Source organism: Equus asinus, chromosome 2 (assembly GCF_041296235.1).
Source record: "Equus asinus isolate D_3611 breed Donkey chromosome 2, EquAss-T2T_v2, whole genome shotgun sequence".
Lineage (NCBI taxonomy): Eukaryota > Metazoa > Chordata > Mammalia > Perissodactyla > Equidae > Equus > Equus asinus.
The window spans coordinates 171,347,848-171,372,557 of record NC_091791.1 but is presented as its reverse complement, the minus strand read 5'-3'; the positions used below and the strand labels follow the sequence as shown (position 1 = coordinate 171,372,557).

General features: G+C 38.3%; 1 protein-coding gene across 5 annotated transcripts in view; it reads left to right on the top strand.

The window, feature by feature from the left end:
- The window catches only part of STXBP6 (syntaxin binding protein 6), a 236,959-nt gene that overhangs the window by 188,370 nt on the left and 23,879 nt on the right, over nucleotides 1-24,710 (top strand). The window lies entirely within an intron of this gene.

Sequence of the window (24,710 nt, the reverse complement as noted above, 5' to 3'; positions counted from 1 at the left end):
CATTCAGCACCATAATTAAAGCCAAAAAAAAGACTCAAGATGCTCCGAGTTAGACAGCATGCAAACCATTCCAGAGAGTTCACTGTATGCTAAATCTAGACACAGTGCTAAATCTAAACACATTTTCACTCTCATCCAAAAGCTGGTCTTTTTAGAAGAATGAGCCACTTAGCTAAGATGGTTTGTACTATGAGAACAAACCTGTCCCTTGATTAGAAAAACCTTTCCGTTTGGTTTCTTTACCACCATTTCTATGATTTCTTTCAGAACACTGTTTTCTGGATTGCTTTTTCTTACTATTTCTCAAGATATTTTACAAATATTAATATGAAAATTCTTATAGATGTAGTCCCTTTCTTTCAAACAGCAATTAGTCTCACATTTATTCCTTGAATGGCCTCCAGAGCCAAGTCAGGACGAGCGCTGTAAGCCAGCCAGAAGGATGAGTTCCAGCGTTGGCAACTTAAGGAGAAACATTTAGAGGGTGCTTCACACATTTCTTTTAAGGGAATTGAAACTATGCTAAAAATATAAAAGCCTTGCCCATCTTTCTGTGAGTTGAGGAAGAGTGTTTATATCACTGGTCTTTTCTCTGATCTGTTCTGTTGGTTTTGAAAGAATTTTTTAAAACTGCACCAACTTTGTCTTAATCAAATGTCAAATGAAGGTCACATTAGAAACATGACATCTTCTCCTTGCCTGTATATATCTTTCATGATATATACATGAACATGGAACAGAATCCATTATTCTGTGACTGCTATAATTTTGCCATTAGTCTGCTGGATATTGTGTGGAGAAGACTCTCTCCAATGCTTCGTTGTTCTCCACTCAAGCGTTAGTGTTCCTCTTAAATGGGAAGTTTCTTACATCTTAAGAACCTTGAAAGGTCTTTCTTAAGCATTGATGCAGAGTCTTTTATTATAGTTCCTCTATTTAGTCCTAGAAAAATATAAGAAGTGATGAGTGGTGCATTAGCCACATCCTTTGGTACAAAAGTGAAAACTATTGGACATAAATGTTGAAAGGAAACAGAATATCAAATGCTAACCTCTTGCTGTTTAGAAAATATAATGAGATCTAGCTTGCCATCACGTCTGTGCCACCAGTGCTGTTCAAATGAATCCTACCTTGAAAGTCCAGCCTTAACAGACTTGGCAGAAGGTCAGAGCACTCCACGCTTAGGACCCCAGGTGGCTGTGTTTTCTGTGAATGGGAAATCGGCCAGGAAATCCCAGCTTTCCCTCGTTCTTCATTAGGTACAATTTTCTCTGCTGTCCTAGAATCAGATTTGTTTCTTGACCTTAAGTTCCTCCTGTAAAACATTTTCCCATCAGTGTCAGCATGGTCAGTAGCTTGCGTGGCCAGCACTTAAGCAGAGTGTGCTGTAAAAATAATGTGACATTATGGGTTTAAAACTTGTGATGTCGTTGGGGTAGACTGCCCTCAAGCATTCCACTTCTCTATGTTCCATCCTGAGAGCAGAGTGGCCTGAAGTGGAAGCAGTGCCGTGGGAACCACTGTATTTCCTCAGAATGGAAATGTGAGGCAGAGGCAAGAGGGCCTCAGACTCCCTCCGCTGTCCTTGCAAGGGAAACAAGCCACCTCTTTCCTGCTGAGGTTAGGGGGGCTGTGGTCACTCTTCTCTTCCTCTTCTCCTAGGGGACTAAGCAAGGCAGTCCCTCTTCTCTGTTGCCTGTGAAGCTCTCATTTCTTCTCTCAGAACAGGTCCTTTCATTCGCTCATCCACTCTTGGTTCATCATCCAATCGTACACCAAGTAAGTGCTACATACCTACTATGTGCTAGTCACGCTGCTACATCCTGGATGTGGAGAATCATTCTGTAGTTGGCCGCTTACTGGACCCTAGTTCCCACCACCCGAATCCCAGACTGGTAGATCCCTAACAGCCTTTCTATAGGCTCTTCATTCCCTTCTTGAGTATCCTCAGACCTCCCCACACAGTCCCACCCAGCTGCTTCTGTCAGTCACTGACCCAGTGCTTTAGCTGTCTTCCAGTGCCCTGCGAACCCCAAATTATGCAGAGCTGAGGCAGGAATCCATATAGCCAATGTTAAGTTGTCGGTGTGTGTATTGGGTAAAGCTACAGATTCATTTCCTCTAGTAAGAAAAAGAATAAATTAGTGAGACCAAGTGCCAGAATTGGCTCTGCCTTTGTGACTGTTGGTGTCTCTTGTTTTCCCTGGACCTCAGTTTACCCTGGTGTAACATGTGGGGGTTAGACTAGATGACGTGTAAAATCCCCTTCAGTCCTATCATTTTGAGAATCTGTAATTCACAAGTTATAGCTTTATGGTAGAGGTTAATAACTTCTTAATTTAATAATCAAAAGCTTTAGTTCAGTTGAGTATTGACTGGTCCTGATTCCTAAGTAAGGCAAAAATGTGTGAATTAAACACAATGTAATTTGTTGGCAGCACATATGTCCTTAGTGGGAGCAGCCTGTCTTATTTAAACCCTTGCTTGTCCTTGATAACCATTTATCAACACATCCTAGTTAATTAGCATGCTGATTAGTCTTCCTTTCTACCAGTTATCACAATTCAGAGACTTAAAAATTGTGTAATTCTTGAGTGACCCCTTTAATTTTGGGGGGCACCTACCCCATCTTCAGCAGATGAGATCTGTTCCAAATTTCACAATGTCTTTTGATCTATCCCTATAGTATGGGCCACAAGTCGTAGACACAACTGTTTTCTCTGCTGTGAGATGTGATAGGTTCTGTGATTTTAGAGAACTAACGTTGATGTTGGTATCATGTCCTGTGCCAGGTTCATTGCAGATGTTATCTCATTTAGTTTTTACAGCAGCCTTTGGAAATACAATTTATGATCTCCATCTTACAAAGAAGGAAACAGGATCAGAGAGATGATTAAATAGCTTGCCAAGGGTCATATAGCCGGTAAATGGCAGAGATGAGATTCCAGCATCGGCTCTCTCCACTCTAAAAGCATCCTCCTCAGGACCACTGAGTGCCCCACTCCAGGGAACACCACTGACGTTGTCTTTGATATGAATGGTGCCCCCTGGAGTTGCGCAGAAATCTTTGGAAATATTTTAGCCAGCGCATTCCTAGGTATTAAAAAAGGGAGGTAAGAGGAGAGGGCCAGAGATTATAGGTAGTTTTAACCTTTTCCTAGTTCTATCATAGGTATATAATTAAGATGGTAACTCTTAAGCTTTTTTAGCTTTTGGTCCTGAGAATGAAAGAGTTATCAGGGACCTTTAAAATCGTCTTGCTTTTTGTTTTTGTTCCTCTGAACTTCAATATATTAAAGAGATGAACTGTCTTAGTGAATGGGGAAGATGATGGAGCCCTGGCTGCTCACTGGGCCTCTCAGATACTCCACGTCTGGCCCAACTCTGCCATTAGGAAAACAAAGGCCCAGGGATTTTGAATGACTTTACCAAGATCAGAGGGCTGGAAGCAAGTCTGCCTGACCCCCACTGAACCACACTTTCTTTAATACCAGTTCAAATAGGATTATCATTTAAATATCTACAATTTCATGCAGTTCTCCTGTTGTTTTTATTAACTGTATATATCCCATGTGACAGTGTTTTTCTTCTTTCCTTGGGGAAAGTCAGTTACGCAGAAATGGATTCTTTAGCATGCTTGAAATTCTCTCCTGCAAACATGGTACGTCCTTATCTGCAGAGGATAGATGGGGAAGCTTTGGTCTTCTGATGCTGGTTACTGGATGCAGGAGACACGTGTGCAGTCTAAAGGACTGGATGAAGGCCCTCATAAACTGGAAGAGGGTGGGATGCTCGAAGCAATTGTAAAGGGAGGAAGTGTGGGTTTCTTTTCATGCTCTGTCAGCATCTTTGCAGCCATCTTCTCTTCTCTGGATGGTTGGAGGACCTGTAAGCTAGGACAAAATCCTCCAGCCTTGGTCTTTCCTAACCTCCACTCTGCCTCTCTTTTAGTTCATTAAAGTTCAGTCATCTTCAAAACTACAAAGCCATTCATTTAGTCGCTGGGTCCCTAAACTACCAAGCAACCTACAGAGATTGAAGGCAGAGGTGTAGAGCCAATCTGGCTGCGGAAATGTGATATGGGATCATGAATGGCGGGGCCCTAAAAGTGAGGTCTTAGGTTAATATAGATTGTATTTACTTCTTCTGAGATGGTAGCTTTTTTCTCTCTCTCTATTGCAAGCAGAGATGATGATATACTGTTATATTTGTGATAGCACATTTGGATTTCAAAGATGCCTCGAAGGAGTTAATCACACGTATGGAACTTTAGACTCCCAAGAGAGACTTGCTTTCAACTAATTCATTTCAAAGAAGCACGGTCCGCCCCAACGAGTAGCCTCACATTAGATAATGGGCATGTCATATTAAGTCCAGATCCCAGGGGGACTTTGTTGTTCTTCTTTCTTCATTCTTCTTTGTAAAATGTAGACAAATCCCAGATGACCCCTCATGGCTATTTTATTTACACTGAACTTTTGTAGTGATTACTGTTGGCCTGTTTTTTTGTTTTTTTTTTTTTTACTAAGTACCGTGAACTCTGGAAATCTTTAGTGGTATTGGCAACTTCTGTGTTAGAACCACAAAGTAGATTCTTTGCAAACCTGTTTTCTTTTTTAATAACTTTTGCAAATTATTTACAGAAAAAAATAATTTAGTCTTCAAGGGGAGGTTCTGTACAAACTGAAGCCCTCCTAGCATTTTTCTTGAAGTGTAAGCCCAAACACCCTTGGCTGACTCATTCAGTTACCTCCTACTCTTTCTCCTGTTTTATGGGTCATCCTTCAGCGAGCCCCCCCTATGTTGTGTGTGGCCCCATTGACCATTTCCCTATGATTCCACAAGCATTTACTTAGCACCATCTGCCTGTCAGGCACTGAGCTAGCTGTGGACATCCAACAACAAGGCAGGCACCTTCGCCAATTTTACTTACCTTTCTGGGGCAACAAAAGATGTAAACAGATAGAAAACAGTGTGATAACACCATGGTGATTGCTGAGCTGCATTTTAAAGGATGGTTAGCAGTTGCCAGACAGACAAGGGCAGGATGAAATGAGCTCTCTCTTATTGCAAGAGTTCATCCAGACAGTTTCATTTCAACGCTAGCTATATTCAGAATTTGGAAGGTGGCAGATTGTTTTTCCACAAAGCAGGCTATTTTGAAGTGCCATATATTTTCCTCATCATCAAAGGGTATTTCTTAAGCGTTGCCTGTCTATGCACAGCCCTTCAGATGATGGTATAAAGCCCAGACTTCTGAGCTCTCTTAGAATTCCAGGGATACAGATGTCTCTGAGGTCTCCTTCAGAGCAGGCTGGCCCTCCCTTGCCCCTGCTGATTGGTATGCTAAAGGAGCCCATGGCTTTACTCCGGAATCCCTGGGGTGGCATTGAATCTAAGGATTCAAAGTGTGACTTTGTATTGTACTTTTCTTCCAAACAATGCAGGGTCATCCCTGGGTGAGGCAGCGAATATTTCACCTTGTGAGTGCTCCAGGCGTGGGCATGTGTAAGGTGAGGTAACGAATAAGTTACAAAGAGAGCACATGTCTGAGTCCTAACAGAGTTCTTATGAACAACAACAAAAAAAAGGTGACCAATACCATCATTCTTAATCCTGATGTATTAATATTACTGCTTTAAGGGAATCTGCAGCATTTGCCACCTTTCTTTTTTTTTTTTTTTTTTTTTTTTTTTTGGTGAGGAAGATTGGCCCTGAGCTAACATCTGTGCCAATCTTCCTCTATTTTGCGTATGGGATGCCACCATAGCATGGCTTGATGAGCAGTGTATAGGTCTGCACCCAGGATCCGAACCCATGAACCCCGGGCCACTGAAGCAGAGTGCACAAACTTAACCACTATGCCACTGGGCCAGTCCCAGCATTTGCAATAAACTTATATTTCTTCCTTGTGTTTTAATGCTTTCTGTCAACCAAATAATGGCTTTGTGGAATGTCACACTCCTACACCTGCTCCAGCCAGGGACACATTACAATGAATTGCTTATTTCTCAAGAATAAATTCATGTGCTATTTTGTCCCTAGTGCTAAGACTTTAACATACTTGGGGATGCGCACACACACACACACACGCATACACATGCATATACATATTAGAGGTTATAATTCACTTACCGAGTTAAGCTCTATTAAAATCAGCGTGTTGCTGCTTCTTGATGCTGACGTGTAGGTGCGGAGTAGAGGAGGCCAGGCTGCTTAGCTGATTCACTGATGTGAGAGAGCCGTGAAGTGTTTCTTAGAGCTCTTTAAATCAAGAGGAATCCATGTCATGGTTCCTCTAGTGACTCTTTTTGTTACCCTTGAAGAAATAACAAAATAAACCTCAGTTATCCTCCACCAACAAGGTAGATGATTTATGAGGCGCTTTCCCAAGATCCCACAGCTAATGAGAGAGACAACTAGCGCTTCAGTCAAGGCCTGTCCCGTATTCCCCATCCATTCAATGGAGACCATGACTTCCAAGTTCCCTTCATAAGCACAGGTCTTCTTTTTCTTATATTGATTCAGCTAAGCAAAAGAGGAGATAACACCAATTTAAAAAGATGTTTATGAGGATCAAACTAAAAATTCTGTTTGAGAGTTCTCTGTGAATAACTGTTAATTAATCATGTGTACACACTCATCATCCACTCTTCCGTCACTCCATCCTCTTCATTGCAGCCAGCACCCTCTTTTCCTAGACAGCATGACATTTCATTACAGACTTGCCTTAGAGAAACTTTTTGGAGAGGTTAAGAAATTAAAAATAGAAGCGAAAAAATGCATCAATAAAAATAACAGTACAAATATTTAAATCGTACAATAGGAAAAGCTCAGTTTGGGAGATTTTTTTGTTTTGTTTTTTGGGATCCCACCAGTGTAACTGCAGCATCAAACAAGTTTGATGTTTATGGTGCTATATGAACAATATATAACATTGTTATATATTGACATAACCATGTGACATCGGCTGAGCACTATTAGGAATGGGACGTTCCAGCAGAAACTATGAGATGTTTCTGGATCTGAATCTTTTATGTATTTATTGTTTAAATTTAGGACAACATTGCCAGTCATTATGTTGGGTGGTTTATGTGCTTTCTCATATTTTCTGAGTCAGTCATTCACCCTCATCATGTTCCCATGAGATGAATCAAGAGCAGATGCTTTTATTGTTAAGTGAGAAAATTGAAGTAACCAAGGGTTACTTCCTTAGGTTCCATCCAATTCTGTGCATGATGTAAATGACTAGTAACTAAACAAAAATTGGGTCACAGATGTGATTTTTCTCTTTTTCATTGCTCATTGGCTGTAAGTTAGACTGAAATGCATGCTGTGAAACAGCTGGTGGCTTATGGTTAGTCATCCTGAGCCTCTTGCACCAAACCAAGGCTCCATAAGGGTACTTTCGAGGTGTCATTTATTCGCTTGATGAGGATCATGAATATATTTTGTCTATCCCATGGTTAGATAATCTGCAATAGATGAGAGCCTTTCCTACTTTCAGAATCAACCAGAAGATAGAACTGCACAGCTGATACAGTGAAAAGAGCACACACTGGACGCACTTACCCTTGCCTTTGACGGCATCACTCATTCACTCTGTGACTTTCTCTAAGCTTCTTAATTTACACTCAGACTCTCTGTGCTGTTCTGTATCATGGATAGTAACGTACACCTTGAAGGGATGGTATGGGGATTAAAGTGAATTTAAAAATATTCAATCAAATGGGATTTGTGCAAAGTGCCAGTACATGTCTGAATAGTCTATTTTAAAAAACTTGGAAATTGTAACATGTATATTCATAATATTACAAGACTTTTTTCCAAGATATGTATCAAAAGCCCTTTTTTATGAAAGGAGTAAGAACATATTCTTGAGCTTTCCTAATCCATGTTGGCCGTAAGAATTGCAAAAAAATAGTAATTTCTTTGTTCTGACGGGAGTGAGCTAAGCTGTATTATAGACATTTCAAATGTCTGGAATGCTGAGTTGTTTGCTATGGTTTATAGAATGCTGAATGTGTTGCATTTTGTGTTTGACATTTACAGAAAGCATATGTTACTGCTGATTCACCAAAACAACCATGTTGAAATTATATCGAGTGACATTGTGCCAAAGATCAGGGCACATAATCCAGATCTTCTCATAGGAAAGAAGAAACCTAAAACATGTTTTCTGAAGTTTATAAGAGACTAGAAATATTCTTTTTCCGCCAACGTTATCTTCATCCTAGAATATTTCTGAGTCTAATTCTCTTTCCACAGCCCGAAATAGGGATACATGAATCAGAAGTAAAATTGTTTAATATTGTTAGACATGAAGTGATATCTCTGAAACACACAGAAAAGACATACTGCGTGATATCTATACTTTTAGGTTTACAGAAAAGTACAATTCTTAGAAAAGTTTGGGAGACGGAAGTTTTCCAACCAATTTCCTGTATAAGGACATTAAAAAAATCTTCACATTCAATATCACCATAATTTCATAAAGGAAAGTCTACTTTAACACTAAAAGATAAAAAGGACATAATTTATAGGCATAAAGGGCTCGTCCTGAAATGGAAATGTTCACCTTTATGAAAAACTTACTGCATTGTCCTTATTTTTGTTAGTTCACATAGAACAGTAAAAACTGCATCATTACCTGGCATTTAAAAGTTATTGCTCTGCTGTAACGTAGAAACATCAAGAACTAACAGTTACACGGGATTTTAGTGAAGAGAAGCTGTGAATTCTCAAGAACAGTAACTGATTCCAACACCCGTCATGTAGTGACTCATCAAGTTCATCCCCACTTCCGGGAAACCACGCAGAGCACACACCTTTTGGACAGAAGATCAGAATGTCCTCTTCAGGGTCGAAGGCCGTAGTCCTATTCCTTACCCAGGATGGAGGTAAGGAACTTGTGCACATACCTCAGAAACTACACAGGAAGATGAGATTTCTCAAACCTTTAGTGAAGGGGTAAACAACATGGCTTATTTTTTTTTTTTTTACATTATATTCTAAGCTTCTAAAAATTTCAGCCTTGTTTCTGATCATTAGTAAAACTAAATCACTAGATTTAGCATAGGTGGTTATTTGAAATCTAGACACTGATGTAAATCGGACACTTCAGAGTTATAAGACTGAACATCCCTCATCCTTCTCCTTGCAATAAGCCTACCCAGGATTAGTTTCATTAGGTGTCCTGCAAGAGCAAGAGTATTTGGGTTGTCAGATTTAGGAAATAAAGATAGGAGATGCTCAGTAAAATTTTAATTTCAGATAAACAGTGGATAATTTATTCCCATGCAATATTTGTGACATACTAAAAAATTATCCATTGTTTATCTGAAATTAAAATTTTCTGGAGTGTCCTATATTTTGTCTGACAACCATCATTGACATCTACCCTCCCATTTCTTGCCACCATAACAAAATATGGAAAACAAAGTAAGTACATTGTTATGTAGTCCAACTTTATAATGGCCCAACAATTATTGTGACTTTAAGATAATTTGAGATGGCAATCTTAAAGGCATAATGTTAGGTTAGCCGTTCAGAGATACAAACAGAAAAATATGAACAGTCTGCTAAGAAGGGCTATTAGAAGAATTTAGAGGATTCATGTCTTGTTATGGCTATTCTACGTAGAATAATACTGTAAAAATGCAAGTTCTAATTAGTAGTAAGTATAAGAACTCCACTATAGCACTTTTGTAACCAAACATGAGATTGCTGATTAATTTTGCACAGGGGAGAAAGTTCAATTCTGAGTCTGAAAGTCTTTGGCTTGCTTTTAAAAAGTAGTTTACTGTTAAGAACAATAAAAGGACCCTGCCATACACTCTTGGGGGCATCCAGCAGAACAAGGGCTCCCATTTTTGGAGGAGAGTGGGAAGATCCATGACCTCAAGAAACTAGAAGAATAAAGAAGTCTAACAGGAAGCTGCTACTTTAAAAATTTGACCTCCTCTCTGACCAGTCTAATAATTTTCTTGGTTATGGACGTAACTGGTCTATCAAGGATCCCGTGATGGACACTGTGGCTTGCCTACAAGCTCTGGCTCACCCTTATCAATAACGCTGGCCATCTGTAGCCCTTTCTCATTGTCAAGTAAACAAATCTGGAAAATAACCATGACTTAGCTGTTGGTTGGTTGGTGTAGTTTGTTGTTTGTTTTTTTTTTTTCCCAGCTCTATTTGCCTATAGTATTCAAAGGTGATGCTGCTGTAGGTGCCGTGAATGATTCAATGGGTCATACCTGTGCAAGAGAAAGAATATCTGTTTCAATATTTTCTAACTGTGAGAGCACGTTAAGCATAAACATTTCAATTGCAATACATGAATGGCAGGAAAGCAAGAAAGTAAGTATAGCATTATCTTGGGGTAAATATACATGTTTTAGGAAAAAGAAGAATGAGGACTAGTCTTTGTTGACTTAGGGATTTATTTACTTTACCCACTTTTGAGTAGTTAAATTGTGAGGTGGCAAATATGTGTGTGTGTGTGTGTGTGCGTACACGCTTTTTAAACTTAGTGGATACTATTAGTGGGAAAGCAACTATTTGGTTTTCTTTTATTTAAATTAGTAGTCCATTCCAAAAAGACAGTAATAAGAAAGACTCAGACTATTTTTGAATAGTTGAATTTTTTTTAATCAGAAACTGATTATTTATACTTTGAGAAAGTCTAATGTAATTGTCATAATTATGCATAATATTCTGCCCAGTAGAAAAGAACTTTTACTAGAATCAACATTCTGGTCAGGACCAGCTTTATGCCCCTTAGGACAAGGAGAATTAAACAGCACAGAATATAATGGGTAAAAGTCCAGGGCATTCCATGATTCACATATAAATAATGCACAAGATCTAATCTCCTTGTGATTGTTTATACTATTATATATTATTCCCTCTATCGATGTTTCAGTCTGTTCTATGGACCTTATTTTCACACTTGGTTGATTTTATTGATCTTCTTCCCGGTTACCATTATAAGAGGTTGAGACTTATGAAAAAAACATTTTTTACAAGGTCAGAGTAGATTCATACATCTGTGACAAAAGCCAAAACTTGTCCTGATGATTTTGTTCTAGGAATGTTAGGTTTTTTTCAGACACCAGGTAAAAGGGGGAAAAAACTTTTGCAATTATAAGAAAGTTTTTATGATGTCAACATATCCATGTTTATCTTCTTTATAGCTCTGACTTTTAAACTTGAATAAAATAAAATAATAGAATAGTTTTTTTAAAGAATGACATCATTTAAAAGCAAACGTTCATCTCAAAGTTAATGTGTATTTTAATTTTTCTAGCCACAGTAGCTTTACCATCTTGGTTATTTTTATTAGGTTCCTACTGATGCAATAGCAAATTATCGCAAACTTAGTGGGGTAAGGCAACAAAAATGTATTACCTTATCGTTCTGTGGGTCAGCAGTCTAGAATGGGTCAGTAGGGCTGTGTTCCTCCAGGAGGCTCTAGGAAAGTCTGTTCCCTTGCCTTTTCCACCTCCCAGAAGCTGCTTGTGTTCAAAGTCCCCAGTGGAGCATCTTCAGATCTCTCTCTCTGGCTTTTACACCCCTGCTTCCCTCTTACATGACTCTTTGGTTATATTGGGTCCACTCAGATAATTCAGAATAATCTTCCCATCTGAAGATCCTTAACTTAAGGAAACCTGCAAAGTCCTTTTTACCATGTAAGGTAACATATTCACAGGCTCCAGGAATTACGATGTTGGCATCTTTGAGAAGCTAGTGTTCTGCCTACCACACCATTTTTCTAAATAATTCTGAAAGCTATAATATACACTATTGTGTAATATTGTCCTACATTTCATTTCTTCCTTTCACAAGAGATGCTTTTAAATACTTCCTATAGACTATATTACTTGGACTAACCTATTATAACTTAAGACATTTAAATTTAGAACCACCTAAACTTTTTATGAAGACCTAGTTCTTTAGTGGCTGAAAGGGCTTGCCATGTGCGTCATCAAGAAGTTTCTCACTTTTCATGCTGAGATATTTGTACCTTGGCCCTTTCTCTTTACTTAAGGAATTTATTTTTCCTTAATAATTACATGGTTCATTACAAGTTTCTAGGAAGTCTTAGTATTTAAAGTTTTTGAGGATGAAGATATTGTAAGTCATTTGATTTTGTTTAAATTCATCCTTTTCCTTGATATTTCCCTTCCTGCCTCCTCAGAAAATGATCCTAATGCCCTACTTGTAAATAACCTGGTGGTGGTCATCTTGAGAGACTGACAATTCCCTTTAATATAAAATGTCAAGCTCAAGGTTATTTAGCACATACTCATCATAAACAAGTTTACGTTAGCCAATTGGATTTCTCTCTTTAATTCAACATACATTTAGAAGTGATGGACATGAACACCTGAGATGCAATTACCATGTTAATTCAACAGTTTTCTGTGCTGTTCAGCATGTGTACTTCCTTCCCTGTGGCAGTGTTTCTTAAACCTTGTCTTATACACACTGAAAAGAAAAAGGCTTTGAATGCACAGATCTGGGTTTGAATTTCTGGTCTGTCACTATCCAGACAAGTTACTTAAACTGTCAGCTTGCCTTGCCCTTCTTAAACAGAATAGTACTTACCCCATAGAGGTGTTGTAAGAATTAAATAAGATTGTGTATGAAACATTTAGCATGGCCCATAGGGAGTACTGTGGAATGTAGTGGTAGCTGTTATAATTAATAATTATGTTAATATATTATAATTAATGTTTTTTAAAATCCTTCCTTCCTGTTTTTGGCCTGCCTTCCCTCCTGTTAAAGAAATTAATATTATGAAATTATGTTATACTTTAAAGGAAACTGCAATTTTATATGTTGAAATTTAAGATATACATACATTTTCAGGGATACGTATGTTATATAAAGTGTGATACATCTATATTCAACTCTTGTGCATAATACACACTTATAGGCAGGAACATGCATAGATAATTAAGATGGAGTCCTGGGTTAGGCAGCCTTCAGAAATAGAATATGTATAAATCTTCTTTGGGGAAATAAAAGACTTGGAAGAATGTCATAAAGCTTTCTTCCATGATGATTAAGAAAAATAATTCCAAAGTTACGATTCCCCTCTTTTGGACCTATTATAGTTCTCAGCCTCATCCCTTGAAATCTGAGTAAATGCACGAACAAGTAGCTGGATTTCTCTCTGATTAAGATTAGGTAAAAAACTGCAGAAGTTTTAAGTTCTAATACAGATAATAGCAAGGAGTCTACAAACAAGCTGTGACCGACTCCTCCCTGGGTCAGTGGCTTATAAGAATCTGCATTCCTAGGCAGGCAAGAGAAAGCAGATGGAGTCTGCCACCCAAGTCCTGGAGCCAGCTGCCCACTAGCTTAGGACTGGCTCTGTGATATCCAGAATAACACCCAGGACAGGAGCCTCAGTCCTTCACTTTAGGTCCTGGTTACTTCAGGGCCCTGTATAGGAAATAATGAAACTGTACATAGGGAGGAAGGGTCAAGGTGGTGAGGAGAAGGGGGAAGAAATTAAAATTTCCTGCTCAAGAAGAGTGTACACACCAAAATTCTATGATATATGAGAAAACCAAAAAAAAATTCACTCCAAGTGAAATGAAAATAACCGAGGAATTTGAAAATGACTTTAAAATAAGTATGTTTGTAACGCTCAAAAGATAAAAGAAGGAGCTAGAAAAAGAACAAAATGTTGCAAAACGAAAACAACATCAAATGAAAACATGAGGTAGTAGGGGAAAAAAAGAATTCTGGAAATAAAAAGATAGAGACTTTGAAATACACTCAATTGATGGAATAAACTCTAGACTGGGCATAGTCAAAAATAGAATTAATGAACTGGAAGAGGATGAGAAATTCACCCCTACTGCAGTACAGTAAGGTGTAGAATATAAAGGGGCACATGTCCATGGAAGATTTAATGAGCTCTACCATTCATCTCATGGGACTTTCTGAAGAAGAGTGTATAATAATGGTGGAAAAGCAATATTCCACAATATAAAGGCAAAAACTTTTCCAGAATTGAAGACAGATTAAGAGTAACGCCAAATGTCACACTTGACAATTAAACAAAGCTATACCTAGACAAAAATATAATGAAGTAGCAAAATATTGAGGACAAAGAGAAAATCTTAAAAGATACTAAAAGTAAGAGACAATTTCCTATAGTGGAAGGACAAACTGATAGCTCACCATCAGGAACAAGAAATGCCAGAAATCAATAAATTAGTATCTTCAGAGTTCCAGAAATAACTGTCAATCTAGAATTCCATACCTAGCTAGACTATACTATAGAAAAGAAAAAGAGGGGGCCAGCCCAATGGCCTAGTGGTTAAGTTCACACGCTCTGCTACAGCAGCCCAGGGTTTCGCCGGTTCGGATCCTGGGTGTGGACATGGCACTGCTCATTACGCTGTGCTGAGGCGGTGTCCCACATACCACAACTAGAAGGACCTGCAAGTAAAATATACAACTACCTATTTGGGGATTTGGGGAGAAAAAGCAGGGAAAAAAAAAAAAGATTGACAACAGTTGTGAGCTCAGGTGCCAATCTTTGAAAAAAGAAAAGAAAAACAAAGATATTTTCAGACAAGCGAAGATTATTTGCCACCTCTTGACCCTTGCTGAAAGAACTACTAAATGAAGTATTCCAACATGAAGCTTAGTGAACCCAAAGGGAAGGTGTAGGGCGTAAGAAACACCAGTGATCACAAATATGTGATCACAAAAATATATTACCAAACTGAATTGCCTAGTGATTATTTAAAAAATTATTTTGGATGTTTCCTTAAAAACACTGGAGCTAAAATTCTTGATAGAATTAACAAAGCATATCCTATGCTATGTGTCCTGTGAATAATTAATCCATGCTGAAATCTATACTTTGAACAAGAGTTACTGAATTAATTTGACTTTGATAGGAAAAAAAAAAAAAACAGCTGCATCTGTTAGACTTCTGGTTCTAAAATGATAGAATAAAAAAAGGATTTCCTCCTCTTCTCTTGAACATTATCCAGAATCAACTGGGAGAATATAGGAATGCGAGCCATCCCTGATGAGATGCATAGCTGTCTCTAATTACAAACTCCTGTATGTGGGGAAGGACTGATGTGCACAGGAAAAGTCAAGGTAGTTCCGGAGAGTTTTCATAGCTGCACACTCACACAAAGCTTAAAGCCATCAGACTGAAATGATTCAAAGTGTGTGCTAGTAATCCCTTCTCTGGAACGATGAGCAGATGCCAGGAAAGCTCTGGGAGTTTGATGGACTCAGTCTGGCATGATGCCTGGACAAGTCAGGAAAGAAGGGCTGGACAAAGAATCACAGAGTCAAATCCATATTTGAGGGAATCAATCTATTGATGGGGTAGGGAAGAAACTGAATTCTATGCAACCCTTGGTACAGGTCTTGTTGAGGGGAAGTAAAGGCTCAAGAACTTCAGTTACACACACAGCTCTGCATCGTAAAGAGAATGCCTACTGGCCACTAGCCTGGAACGTGGTCCTGTTTCCTCCTCAGTAATGTGAACCACCTGCAATAGCTGTTCAGAAAGGGAACACCTTGCTTTTAGAATGGTAAACCCCAAAGGACCAGCATAAGTGGTTCCATCACTTATTAGGTGTGTGTTGGTGCCCAAGTCATAACCTTACTAGCCATAGGTTTTGTTTTGGTAAAATAGGGTAATAGTTCCTCCCATATAGCACTATGGTTAGAATTAAATAGCATAATATATGTAAAACACTAGGCATGCTATCCAACACATGGTAAAGAGACAGTAAATATTTGTTGATCAACAAAGAGTGGGCCAAGCACATGTCTATGAGGTGGAATTCCCGGGGCTGAGCACTGGCTTGCCTGCCTTTTCCTCTTCCTCTCTGAAGAGTATTGATTAAGATCACAATTCAGGAGCAAGCATGCCTGGATTCAAATCCTACTTCTTTCACCTACAAATCTTATGATCTTGACCAAATTGTTTATCTGACCCTCAGTTTCCCCATCTGTAAAGTGGGAATAATAATAGTAACAACTTCCAAAGTTGTTGTGAGAATTAAATGAGTTAATTCTTATAGAGCATTTTGAATAATATTTGGCATGGAGTAAATATTCAGTATGTATTAACTGTTAGTGTTTTTATTTTTAAAGCAATACAAGTCACACTATAGATGTGGATCTCATACTTCTTAGATCTTTTTAAGGACAGTCACCTTGTCAGGAAATGTGATTCTTTAAACATATAACCAAACATTGAATTGTTTTGTTTGTTTTCATTCCAGGTTTTGGTTTATTTCAATCATGAACAAAATTCTCTCTCTCCCGTGGTTGTTTTTTAAGGTAGATCAGCACAATGTGTTGAATAAATTGGTTGTGTGCTGGTACCAGCCAGTTGTGATAACTTATTATTTATGACCTTAGAGCACGGGTCCACAAACTACGGGCCTCAGGACAAATCCAACTGGTTTTTGTAAATAAAGTTTTATTGAAACACAACCATGCCCATTCATTTACATATTGCTTATGTCGGTTTCCCCACTACAACAAGAGAGTTGAATAGTTGCACCAGGGCAATATGGCCTGAAAGGATAAAATATTTACTGTCTGGCCCATTACCAAAAAAATTTGCTGACTCCTACCCTAGAGTAGTAGTTTTCAGTAAGTCTTTAGGTAGTTGGAAACAGCATTTCTGGATACATTTAATAATAGGCTTTAGTGTACTTTGAAAATATAATATGTAATATAATTAGAAAGAAATTGGTAGTGGTATGGTTCCAGTCTCCCAGAATGTTTTTTGTAATTACATAAATGCTGTTGAACTACAAGAAGATGGTAGGGGATCTCACTTCTTTCTCTTAGTGTGGGAAATGTCAGATTTAGGACTTGAGCGCGTGCTGCTGATCCTTTTGTGAAGGGATGCTGTCAAGGCCGATATGTCTAAAATTAGACAACAGAACAGAAGGAAGGCAGACAGGGACAGACAATGCAACTTTCACTCATAACCACAGAACTCAAGTCCCTGTGGGGTTCCTTGGCCAGGTTCCCAGTTGAGAATGGAGATTTCTGTACTGTTTCCAGCCTTCATTTTCAAGGCCTGTTGGACTTGTATGATCTGGGCTATCTTTTTCTTTTCTTTTTTAATGGTTTGGATCTTTTGTTTTCTTTAGACTGGTTGACTTTTTAATCTCAGCCTATAGAAAACATCACTGTTTAAATCTGTTGGGAATTTGAAGTGGGCAGGAAGTAGGAGGAATTAAATGAGGGAGGGCATTTGTGTTGTCCATGCATATCGGTGTTTATGCTCAGTCCCCCTGAGTACACTTCTGAAAGGAATTAGCTTCTAGGTACTTAGTAATAAGACTTGGAAGGGCCTACAAGTATACTGGCCATTTTTCAAAACGTCTACAAGTTCCTCAATTCCATGACAACAGACCACAGCAAATGTGTTTGATGCTCTTTTTAAAAGCCGGTGAAGCTCTCAGTTGGGAAACTGAATCCAGATCCTTGATCAGAATTTAACAAAAAGGAAAAGATTCTTTTTGGTTGCCCACCCACCAGGGATCATTAGCTGTTGTTCTGCTTTTCTAGTGCCTATTTCCAGCCACCCTCCCTCACCAGGGCACCTCCAACACTTCACTCCCTAGAGATGACTCAGTCTTTCTGGCCAAGACGCACGTCTGCAGCTAGTTAGGCTAGAGCAGTGGCCTAGACCTCTGATTAATAGCAATGGTATGCTTCCTACTCATTTGTTGCCTTTCTGTTTAATTTTACAGGTAAGTTCTGTCCTAGCCCTCCCTGAAATGAGCACACATCCCTGCGTAGCCGAGCTCCGGGGGACTTTGCCCCGAGCTGCTCTCCTTGGACTCAGTCCCAAAGTCCTGAGGACTGACAGTTCCGAGTTGCACACATGTTTCCTCCTGCCCACACCCCCCAAAGCCACAGAACAACTCTTTACTGGCCTCTTTTCTTGCTTTTGACTAAAGCATATGTGTGGAAGGACTTAACGTGATTATGCCACTTGAGAGTATAGTTAGGTGGCCATAAAAGATCAGATTTCGAATGAGGGATATGCTCCTATTCCTGAACTTAAACCAAGAGAGATAGTAGTCTAGCTTCTTACAAGAGTAGAAATTTAAATATTTCTGTGGAAGTAACTGTCTGGTTGCTCTATGGGTTTGCACAATTCTCACAACGCTTTTCATCTGTAAGAATACTAAATCTTGCTATGTGTTACAGAGCTTAGGAATTTTTCCTATTTTCTTCCATCTCCCCCGCTGTTTCAGCTCCTTGTTTTAGATTGTTTGTGTCAAGTTACATTTATTCAAGTTAAGCAAAGCATTCAATTACCTAAAAAAAAGGGAATAGAAAAACTTGCAATGCCATGTATTCCCTGTAACCTCTAATAATTATGTCTGCATCAGCTAACATATGAATTAAAATATGCTTGTTCTTGATGTCTTCTGGGCCACAAAAGGAAATGATTACTACATTTTGTCAAACCAGTGCCAATGTGATGATACGTTAAAACACTCAGCTCGCAGCTGCAAGTTAGTAAGCCATATAAGGTAAAACTTTAATTATAGCTTCATCCTACAGTAAAAGTACTTAATTAGACTCATGTAAGATTTTACTTGAAGCTAGATAATTTTTTCTGAAGATTTAACAAATTAAGGAAAAGAATATCTTTTCTCATTCATCTTCCTTTTCACTTGTTGACCTTTAGCCATCTTTCCACCCTGTTTTTCCCCTATTACAGAACGAACATAAGGAAGATTTAGTCTATTGATTAATAGATGCCCTCTTGACTGGTTATTGATTTTCACTTCTGAGTTGTGAGTTTTCAAATGCTATTTATCTTTGGTATTTTGACCAGATCTTGAGAGCAAAGTAAATATTTTATTCCTATTCCCTTTCTGTCCTGAATCAAGTAGTGCCAGTATTAAGGGCACGATATCAATAATCTTATTAAAAACCATTAAGGCACCAAAGTTTGAGTGTGACTTCATTCATGTATTCAAGGGTGTTGCTCTCTCAGTATTGCTGCTGCTTTCTGGGTGGCAGTGAAAAGAGGGGAGTGACAGCTCTCATTCCACTTCTCTCTGCTACTGTTTCTAGTTCCCCAGTAGTCATGGTGACTGCAATATGCGGTCTCACTTGTATGATATGATATTTCTTACCCTACTGCCGTGTTTTCCTTTTAGTTTACCCATGGATATATTTTTAATAAGAAGGCAAGTAGAAAATGGGCATATACATCCACGCTGCACAAGAGAGAAAATGACACTATGGATATTGTTACTACGAGTAGCTAAGGTTACAAGTTCAAAGCAGAAAATGAGATTTTAATAACAATATTCATATTAGTATATTAATCTGTAAGGTTTATTTTCTAATATTTTAAACCATAAAATTAGGTTTGTTAATGCTTATTTTTCACTTCTGTTGTGTTCTTCTAGCATAGAAGTGAGAAAAAAATGAACTTTCTAAAAAAATAAAATGTAGCATTTTTTTCATTAGATAATGCTATGGACTGCATGTTTGTGTTCCCCAGTAATTCATATGTTGAAACCCTATCTTCGAATGGGATGATATTAGGAAATGGAGCCTGTGGGAGGTGATTAGGTCAGGAGGGTAGAACCCTCATGATGGGATCAGCGCCCTTATCAGTAGGGACTCAGAGAGTGTGCTTGCTCTCACCCTCTGCTCTCTGCCGTGTGAGGGCATAGCAAGAAGATGGCCATCTGCAACCCAAGAAGAGCGCTCTCCCCAAAAACCAGCCATGCTGTCACCCTGATCTCAGACTTCCCAGCCTCTCGAACTGTGAGAAATAAGTTTCTACTGTTTAAACCATCCAGTTGACGGTATTTTTGTTATAGCGGCCTGAGGTGACTATTACAGATAATCTATATTTGTTTTTTCTTCTAAAACAATATTTAAAAAAATCTTTAAGTGGCTAATTTCATTCATGACATGCTTGGAAAATGCATTTATGACGTCCATTTCTCTCACCCTTATTCACAAAAATAATATCATTGACTCAATTTGGTTTTGTTAAATAAAACATTTTCAAGGAGGTCTTCTAAATCTGGGTACTCTCCTCAGAGTGTATTGACAATGTGAACATCCCTCCTTTTATTGGTCAGAACACTTGGTTATGCTGCATTAACAAACGTATCTCAGAATCTCAGCGGCTTAACAAATAAGACATGATTTCTCACTCCAACAAGGTTGGTCAGTTCAGTGCCTCTCTAGGCCAGCTTCTAAGTGGTGACCCAAAGATCCAGTTTGCATGTAATTCCTTGATCCACCATTTCAACAACCACCCTCCAGAGTCAAATTCCATAGGAGAAAAAAGGCCACCCAATGGCTTCTCATTACCTCAGCCCAGAAGTAACACTCATTGCTTCCGGATTACAGCCCACTGGCCATATTACCAATCTAACTGCAAGGAAGGCTAGAAAATAGATACTTTCTATGTATCCAGGAAGAAGAAAACAAAACACAGTTTTGTGAAGACCTACCATTATTTCTGCCAAACCCTTTGTGTTTATCATGGAGGAAGGCTCTTGAGAAGCATTTTTGAGATTCATAATTTTAAATCAAGTAACTTGAACTTGATTTTATGTAGGTTATCAACCCAAAATCTCTGCTTTTTCCCTTTAGAAATCCATGATACAACAAGTTATCTTTAACTTTATTGTCTGCAACAAGTTATCTTTAACAAGCCCATCTCCCTTACCCTTCTGAGTGCTCCGTCAGTGTCTCTTAAAACTGCTTTTTCGTTCCCATCCCACCCTTATAGCTTAGGCCCTTGTCATCTTTTCCTGAAATATTTGCAATAGGCCAATCACCAGTCACCTTACTTCCTTTCATTAGTCCCACTCCAACTAGATCATCATTATTTCTTCAGCGCTGTGTGATCCCCTCACCTCATAAATTCCAAGGAGCATGGGCATCTGTATTACTCATGTGTTTTAAGAGTCACATGCCTTAAATGTATCAGGATTATTCATTCCTCAATATCTGTAAGGATCCTTCTCACAACAAGGATTATAAATGACTTATAATGACACTTGAAAAACTCAATGAGTGAAATACAAAGTATTTTTAAATTGACAGAAATCTTTGTCTTTCAGATGGGATTCTGTTAGCGTTTTAACCTGTACGTTGGCTAGGGATGAAATGTACTAAAAGTTTATTCTTCTAAATTGAGTTTTCAATGCTTAATCCTTTTTAAAAGTGTGGTATTTAAACAGGAGGTGTGAAAAACACGCCTTCCTTCATATTCTAAATAGAGTAAACATAGGAAGAAGCAAATCTGTTTTGGTTTTCTGCTCACTTTGTGTGTCTTCTTTTTCCCACTAGAACCATAAGAATTTTGGAAATACTGCTGTTTCTGTTGGAAGAAAATTTTTTCCATATTAACCAAATATCTTGAATTTGTATTTTCTCCATGATTATATCTTTGACAAAATTTTTCAAAACTTCACAATTAAGAAAATGCTGTATAACTGGAGTTTTATTTCAGTACATCCAGAAGTTGATCCTTTCTGTGTGCTGATTAGAATAGCACAATCCAAGATGAATGCCAATGAAAATGAGGAGTTTGTCGTAAATAGTAACCTCATCACATCTTTGTAAAACCAAAGACATCTCCATTCTTGATCAATTCACTATCCATTCAACTAGCATTTATTAAACACCTACTAAGTTATGGACATCATGCCTGGACATGTCAACAAATAAAGAGGTTACCCCTATGATCAAGAAGCTCCTAGTTTAATGAGGTATACAAATAAGTTGGCCAACAGTCTTGGTGCATTCTAATAAATACTTCATTTGAGAAATGAGAAGGGTGCTATGAGAAGACAGAATACCTCACACAGCCTCAGGGAATCAGAACTGGATGCCTGGAGGAGGAATTGTGGCTTAGGTAACCAAGCTGCTGAAAAGAGGAGACAATCAAGTAGAGGAAAACGGCATGTGAATGCCATGCTCATGTCTTAGGTATGAGTGTAGCATCGTGAGGCTGGGACAAATGAAAATCTACTCCAGGTACTTGAGGATTTCACCTCACGAGGTATACCCTTAAGAAACTTTGGAAACTCTCATGAACAAAAGAGAATAGTGATACTAGAGGCAACTAGACGTGAATTCAAATCAAGATTCTGTCACTGACTGGCAGTATAATCTTAGGTGAGTTTCATCAATTTTAAGAGGGGAATAATAGTATCCATCATAAAGGATAGCCCTTAGGTTTGTAGACTAATGGATATAAAGCATTTAGTACAGTTCCTCGCACATAGCAGGCACTTAGCAAATCATATTTCCTATAATAAATGGAAATAGGTTGTATTTATAACATTAATAATAGCCATTCAGGTCTTCGGTTGGTTGAGCATTCTTTCCTTCAATTTGTATCTTGTTAATATGAATTGAAAATGTTTGTGTTTAAAATGATGCAGTGTGGATTAACTCCTCTATATAATTGATAGTAATTTTATTCTGTTGATGACAATTGTAGTAGATTTTAATGACCAATTGGCAGGAATTTTCAGAGCATCCTTCTAGGAAGTAAAATTTGTCACAGGAATTCATTAGTAATCAAAGAAAATACATTCAGACCATAGAACGACTAATGAATAGTCATGAAACCCATTGAGATTCCATATGATTTTGAAAATTGTTAAGTGTGATACCAGAGAGATGGTAACAAAAAGAAACCCTACAGCTATCAGCCTGGACAGAAATTGTACTTGACATGTATTAGCATAGCCACTCATTCATCACCATACCCGGAATCTGTCTATGAGGTGAGATTCTCGATTTTGCATTCACCAAATTAAAACAAGAAATTAAATGACTCTCAAATTCATGTGGGTGCCAGCATGGGACAGAGTCAGAAAGAGAAGCTGTAGTTCAATGAGCTGTATGCTGAATTCTGTTGCCCTTATGACAATGTCTGAAGCATAATTGACCTCAGCTTTGAAATTTGCAGATGCCAATATCATAAAAAGAAATAGGTCAAGGCTGCAGACTAACTTGATTCTCTGTATTATCTCCTAAATAATAGGATTTAGCTCTAGCAATAATTACCTAGTCCAGTAGTTAAAGTCACCTCGGTGACTATAATAGAAGACTTTTGTTATACTCAGCATGTTTCACCTTAAATTTAGCAGACTATCTGTCTGTGGAAGTGCATCTGTCTCATTTCTCCTGCTCAAGATAAGATGTTCCCATGCACCATTTGATGCTAGTCACACGGTCAGTTTAAGGACTGAACTGTCAGACAGAAGAGGATTCAGTAACTCAAAGTTTCTTTACACAATTCTTTGGTCCTTTGGACACAAAAATTGGCCATGTAAGATATCCCTGGTGGTGTGTATACACTTTTCCTTGAAGTGTATGATTTTTTTCCTTTGGATTTTATCATCATGAAATTAAAGCTGAGTAGTGTTGTATATTGAGATCACAAACTGGGGTGAAGTTCTCCCAAAGGTAATGGTACCACTTTCCAAAGGGGACATGAGCGCGGGTTGTTTTAAGGAACCCGATTGCCAGATTCTCACTTTCCCTGTGTGTTTTTCTTAAATTTTGAAGACCACGAGCGCATGGGAAACCTCGCTGAGCTCCAGGTCAGCAGTCACGGCTTCTAGGGCCAGCTCTGCTGTTCCCTGGGATGTAATAGCATTTGTACCCCCAGCCAATTCTTTCGCTTATCCCTCTCAACACTGTTTTCTCTACAAGGAATTGGATGATCACTAAGTTGTTTGCCAATGTAAAGCAACAGGGGTGTTTGCTTGTTTTACATGAGGAAGTCACACTAAACTCCCAAAGCGCCTGATCGCTTAATGACAATAGGTTTGAGACGCAAGTAAAACATCTCTAAGAACCAATTTGGGCTGGACACATACTAAGTGCGGCATACATATTTTCTTAAGTCAAAGAGCACAGTAAATTCATTTTTCCTTATTGTAAGGGATCTTCAACCTCAGACCTCATTCTTTATTCCCAGAGCCTCAAACCACTTAAGCTCTTATTGCCTTAATCCAAGGCCATTTAATTTCCCACCCCATGTTAATAAATTAGCCTTGGTGAGCTTTCTCTATATTTTACACCCTTTATATTCTTATTTCCTATTTGTAAAAATGTGTTCGTTTTCATACAGTAGTGCCAGCCATGGAATGCATGTGGTGCATGGGTCTGCAAGTATAAAAATGGGGAGGAGATAGTCAAGGAAATTTAAGAAATTCACAGTCTAATTGGCTAAACAGACACCTAAACCAATAATTATAATGTCTTATATGTAGTAATAGAAGCGTGAATAAAGTGCTAGGAAAGCACAGAGGAGGGAGCACAACCTTCTTTTTAATTTTGATGATGTCCAATTTACCCTTTTATTTTGTTGCTTGTGCTTTTGGTGTCATATCTAAGAAAGCATTGCCTAATCTAAGGTCATGAAGATTTATGCCTATGTTTTCTCTAAGAGTTTTATATTTTTGGCTCTATGTGTAAGTCTTTCATCCATTTTGAGTTAAATTTGCATATGGTGTGAGGTAGGGTCCAACTTCATTCTTTTGCACATGGATGTCCAGTTGTACCAACACCATTTTTTGAAAAGACTATTCTTTCCCCATTGAATTGTCTTGGCACTCTTTTTTTTTTTTTTTGGTGAGGAAAATTGACCCTGAGCTAACATCTATGCCAATCTTCCT